We start from the raw sequence: 6,614 nt of genomic DNA, 5'->3' as shown, positions 1-6,614 counted from the left end.
ACTCAATGGAACACTACCACGCTTGTCGCCATGGTCACAGCATCATGTGTCAGGTCCCTCTCTAAGCAGGAGAAGAGACAGATGATCAAAACACTGCCATTCCTCTGAGAGCCTGATATTTCATAACACCTGACACAGTAAAGGAGAGCCTGATAGTTGATAACCCCTGACACTGTAAAGAAGGAGAGCCTGATAGTTGATAACACCTGACAATGTAAAGGAGAGCCTGATAGTTGATAACCCCTGACACTGTAAAGGAGAGCCTGATAGTTGATAACCCCTGACACTGTAAAGAAGGAGAGCCTGATAGTTGATAACACCTGACAATGTAAAGAAGGAGAGCCTGATAGTTGATAACCCCTGACACTGTAAAGAAGAGCCTGATAGTTGATAACCCCTGACACTGTAAAGGAGAGCCTGATAGTTGATAACCCCTGACACTGTAAAGAAGAGCCTGATAGTTGATAACCCCTGACACTGTAAAGGAGAGCCTGATATTTCATAACACCTGACACTGTAAAGGAGAGCCTGATAGTTGATAACCCCTGACACTGTAAAGAAGGAGAGCCTGATAGTTGATAACCCCTGACACTGTAAAGAAGGAGAGCCTGATAGTTGATAACCCCTGACACAGTAAAGGAGAGCCTGATAGTTGATAACCCCTGACACTGTAAAGGAGAGCCTGATAGTTGATAACCCCTGACACTGTAAAGGAGAGCCTGATAGTTGATAACCCCTGACACTGTAAAGGAGAGCCTGATAGTTGATAACCCCTGACACTGTAAAGTAGAGCCTGATAGTTGATAACCCCTGACACTGTAAAGGAGAGCCTGATAGTTGATAACCCCTGACACTGTAAAGGAGAGCCTGATAGTTGATAACCCCTGACACTGTAAAGGAGAGCCTGATAGTTGATAACCCCTGACACTGTAAAGAAGGAGAGCCTGATAGTTGATAACCCCTGACACTGTAAAGAAGGAGAGCCTGATAGTTGATAACCCATGACACAGTAAAGGAGAGCCTGATAGTTGATAACCCCTGACACTGTAAAGGAGAGCCTGATAGTTGATAACCCCTGACACTGTAAAGGAGAGCCTGATAGTTGATAACCCCTGACACTGTAAAGGAGAGCCTGATAGTTGATAACCCCTGACACTGTAAAGGAGAGCCTGATAGTTGATAACCCCTGACACTGTAAAGAAGGAGAGCCTGATAGTAGATAACCCCTGACACTGTAAAGAAGGAGAGCCTGATAGTTGATAACCCCTGACACTGTAAAGAAGGAGAGCCTGATAGTTGATAACCCCTGACACTGTAAAGAAGGAGAGCCTGATAGTTGATAACCCCTGACACTGTAAAGAAGGAGAGCCTGATAGTTGATAACCCCTGACACTGTAAAGAAGGAGAGCCTGATAGTTGATAACCCCTGACACTGTAAAGAAGGAGAGCCTGATATTTCATAACACCTGACACTGTAACGGAGAGCCTGAATGTTGATAACCCCTGACACTGTAAAGGAGAGCCTGATAGTTGATAACCCCTGACACTGTAAAGAAGGAGAGCCTGATAGTTGATAACCCCTGACACTGTAAAGGAGAGCCTGATAGTTGATAACCCCTGACACTGTAAAGAAGGAGAGCCTGATAGTTGATAACCCCTGACACTGTAAAGAAGGAGAGCCTGATAGTAGATAACCCCTGACACAGTAAAGAAGGAGAGCCTGATAGTTGATAACCCCTGACACTGTAAAGAAGGAGAGCCTGATAGTTGATAACCCCTGACACTGTAAAGAAGGAGAGTCTGATAGTTGATAACCCCTGACACAGTAAAGAAGGAGAGCCTGATAGTTGATAACCCCTGATACAGTAAAGAAGGAGAGCCTGATAGTTGATAACCCCTGACACTGTAAAGAAGGAGAGCCTGATAGTTGATAACCCCTGACACTGTAAAGGAGAGCCTGATAGTTGATTACCCCTGACACTGTAAAGAAGGAGAGCCTGATAGTTGATAACCCCTGACACTGTAAAGAAGGAGAGCCTGATAGTTGATAACCCCTGACACTGTAAAGAAGGAGAGCCTGATAGTTGATAACCCCTGACACTGTAAAGAAGGAGAGCCTGATAGTTGATAACCCCTGACACTGTAAAGAAGGAGAGCCTGATAGTTGATAACCCCTGACACTGTAAAGAAGGAGAGCCTGATAGTTGATAACCCCTGACACTGTAAAGAAGGAGAGCCTGATAGTTGATAACCCCTGACACAGTAAAGAAGGAGAGCCTGATAGTTGATAACCCCTGACACTGTAAAGAAGGAGAGCCTGATAGTTGATAACCCCTGACACTGTAAAGAAGGAGAGCCTGATAGTTGATAACCCCTGACACTGTAAAGAAGGAGAGCCTGATAGTTGATAACCCCTGACACTGTAAAGAAGGAGAGCCTGATAGTTGATAACCCCTGACACTGTAAAGAAGGAGAGCCTGATAGTTGATAACCCCTGACACTGTAAAGAAGGAGAGCCTGATAGTTGATAACCCCTGACACTGTAAAGAAGGAGAGCCTGATAGTTGATAACCCCTGATACAGTAAAGAAGGAGAGCCTGATAGTTGATAACCCCTGACACTGTAAAGAAGGAGAGCCTGATAGTTGATAACCCCTGACACTGTAAAGGAGAGCCTGATAGTTGATTACCCCTGACACTGTAAAGAAGGAGAGCCTGATAGTTGATAACCCCTGACACAGTAAAGAAGGAGAGCCTGATAGTTGATAACCCCTGACACTGTAAAGAAGGAGAGCCTGATAGTTGATAACCCCTGACACTGTAAAGAAGGAGAGCCTGATAGTTGATAACCCCTGACACAGTAAAGAAGGAGAGCCTGATAGTTGATAACCCCTGACACTGTAAAGGAGAGCCTGATAGTTGATAACCCCTGACACTGTAAATGAGAGCCTGATAGTTGATTACCCCTGACACTGTAAAGAAGGAGAGCCTGTTAGTTGATAACCCCTGACACTGTAAAGAAGGAGAGCCTGATAGTTGATAACCCCTGACACTGTAAAGAAGGAGAGCCTGATAGTTGATAACCCCTGACACTGTAAAGAAGGAGAGCCTGATAGTTGATAACCCCTGACACTGTAAAGAAGGAGAGCCTGATAGTTGATAACCCCTGACACTGTAAAGAAGGAGAGCCTGATAGTTGATAACCCCTGACACTGTAAAGAAGGAGAGCCTGATAGTTGATAACCCCTGACACAGTAAAGAAGGAGAGCCTGATAGTTGATAACCCCTGACACTGTAAAGAAGGAGAGCCTGATAGTTGATAACCCCTGACACTGTAAAGGAGAGCCTGATAGTTGATAACCCCTGACACTGTAAAGAAGGAGAGCCTGATAGTTGATAACCCCTGACACTGTAAAGAAGGAGAGCCTGATAGTTGATAACCCCTGACACTGTAAAGGAGAGCCTGATAGTTGATAACCCCTGACACTGTAAAGGAGAGCCTGATAGTTGATAACCCCTGACACTGTAAAGGAGAGCCTGATAGTTGATAACCCCTGACACTGTAAAGGAGAGCCTGATAGTTGATAACCCCTGACACTGTAAAGGAGAGCCTGATAGTTGATAACCCCTGACACAGTAAAGGAGAGCCTGATAGTTGATAACCCCTGACACTGTAAAGAAGGAGAGCCTGATAGTTGATAACCCCTGACACTGTAAAGAAGGAGAGCCTGATAGTTGATAACCCCTGACACTGTAAAGAAGGAGAGCCTGATAGTTGATAACCCCTGACACTGTAAAGGAGAGCCTGATAGTTGATAACCCCTGACACTGTAAAGGAGAGCCTGATAGTTGATAACCCCTGACACTGTAAAGGAGAGCCTGATAGTTGATAACCCCTGACACTGTAAAGGAGAGCCTGATAGTTGATAACCCCTGACACTGTAAAGGAGAGCCTGATAGTTGATAACCCCTGACACTGTAAAGAAGGAGAGCCTGATAGTTGATAACCCCTGACACTGTAAAGAAGGAGAGCCTGATAGTTGATAACCCCTGACACTGTAAAGAAGGAGAGCCTGATAGTTGATAACCCCTGACACTGTAAAGAAGGAGAGCCTGATAGTTGATAACCCCTGACACTGTAAAGAAGGAGAGCCTGATAGTTGATAACCCCTGACACTGTAAAGGAGAGCCTGATAGTTGATAACCCCTGACACTGTAAAGAAGGAGAGCCTGATAGTTGATAACCCCTGACACAGTAAAGGAGAGCCTGATAGTTGATAACCCCTGACACTGTAAAGGAGAGCCTGATAGTTGATAACCCCTGACACTGTAAAGGAGAGCCTGATAGTTGATAACCCCTGACACTGTAAAGAAGGAGAGCCTGATAGTTGATAACCCCTGACACTGTAAAGGAGAGCCTGATAGTTGATAACCCCTGACACTGTAAAGAAGGAGAGCCTGATAGTTGATAACCCCTGACACTGTAAAGAAGAGCCTGATAGTTGATAACCCCTGACACTGTAAAGGAGAGCCTGATAGTTGATAACCCCTGACACTGTAAAGGAGAGCCTGATAGTTGATAACCCCTGACACTGTAAAGGAGAGCCTGATAGTTGATAACCCCTGACACTGTAAAGGAGAGCCTGATAGTTGATAACCCCTGACACTGTAAAGAAGGAGAGCCTGATAGTTGATAACCCCTGACACTGTAAAGAAGGAGAGCCTGATAGTTGATAACCCCTGACACTGTAAAGAAGGAGAGCCTGATAGTTGATAACCCCTGACACTGTAAAGGAGAGCCTGATAGTTGATAACCCCTGACACTGTAAAGAAGGAGAGCCTGATAGTTGATAACCCCTGACACTGTAAAGAAGGAGAGCCTGATAGTTGATAACCCCTGACACTGTAAAGGAGAGCCTGATAGTTGATAACCCCTGACACTGTAAAGAAGGAGAGCCTGATAGTTGATAACCCCTGACACTGTAAAGAAGGAGAGCCTGATAGTTGATAACCCCTGACACTGTAAAGAAGGAGAGCCTGATAGTTGATAACCCCTGACACTGTAAAGAAGGAGAGCCTGATAGTTGATAACCCCTGACACTGTAAAGAAGGAGAGCCTGATAGTTGATAACCCCTGACACTGTAAAGAAGGAGAGCCTGATAGTTGATAACCCCTGACACTGTAAAGAAGGAGAGCCTGATAGTTGATAACCCCTGACACTGTAAAGAAGGAGAGCCTGATAGTTGATAACCCTGACACTGTAAAGAAGGAGAGCCTGATAGTTGATAACCCCTGACACTGTAAAGAAGGAGAGCCTGATAGTTGATAACCCCTGACACTGTAAAGAAGGAGAGCCTGATAGTTGATAACCCCTGACACTGTAAAGAAGGAGCCTGATAGTTGATAACCCCTGACACAGTAAAGAAGGAGAGCCTGATAGTTGATAACCCCTGACACTGTAAAGAAGGAGAGCCTGATAGTTGATAACCCCTGACACTGTAAAGAAGGAGAGCCTGATAGTTGATAACCCCTGACACTGTAAAGAAGGAGAGCCTGATAGTTGATAACCCCTGACACTGTAAAGAAGAGAGCCTGATAGTTGATAACCCCTGACACTGTAAAGAAGGAGAGCCTGATAGTTGATAACCCCTGACACTGTAAAGGAGAGCCTGATAGTTGATGAACCCCTGACACTGTAAAGAAGGAGAGCCTGATAGTTGATAACCCCTGACACTGTAAAGAAGGAGAGCCTGATAGTTGATAACCCCTGACACTGTAAAGAAGGAGAGCCTGATAGTTGATAACCCCTGACACTGTAAAGAAGGAGAGCCTGATAGTTGATAACCCCTGACACAGTAAAGAAGGAGAGCCTGATAGTTGATAACCCCTGACACAGTAAAGAAGGAGAGCCTGATAGTTGATAACCCCTGACACTGTAAAGAAGGAGAGCCTGATAGTTGATAACCCCTGACACTGTAAAGAAGGAGAGCCTGATAGTTGATAACCCCTGACACTGTAAAGAAGGAGAGCCTGATAGTTGATAACCCCTGACACTGTAAAGAAGGAGAGCCTGATAGTTGATAACCCCTGACACTGTAAAGAAGGAGAGCCTGATAGTTGATAACCCCTGACACTGTAAAGAAGGAGAGCCTGATAGTTGATAACCCCTGACACTGTAAAGGAGAGCCTGATAGTTGATAACCCCTGACACTGTAAAGAAGGAGAGCCTGATAGTTGATAACCCCTGACACTGTAAAGAAGGAGAGCCTGATAGTTGATAACCCCTGACACAGTAAAGAAGGAGAGCCTGATAGTTGATAACCCCTGACACTGTAAAGAAGGAGAGCCTGATAGTTGATAACCCCTGACACTGTAAAGAAGGAGAGCCTGATAGTTGATAACCCCTGACACTGTAAAGAAGGAGAGCCTGATAGTTGATAACCCCTGACACAGTAAAGAAGGAGAGCCTGATAGTTGATAACCCCTGACACTGTAAAGAAGGAGAGCCTGATAGTTGATAACCCCTGACACTGTAAAGGAGAGCCTGATAGTTGATAACCCCTGACACTGTAAAGAAGGAGAGCCTGATAGTTGATAACCCCTGACACTGTAAA

This window comes from Oncorhynchus nerka, linkage group LG26 (genome assembly GCF_034236695.1).
Source record: "Oncorhynchus nerka isolate Pitt River linkage group LG26, Oner_Uvic_2.0, whole genome shotgun sequence".
NCBI lineage: Eukaryota > Metazoa > Chordata > Actinopteri > Salmoniformes > Salmonidae > Oncorhynchus > Oncorhynchus nerka.
The sequence above is the reverse complement of the archived record's forward strand: the minus strand, read 5'-3'. Positions refer to the sequence as shown.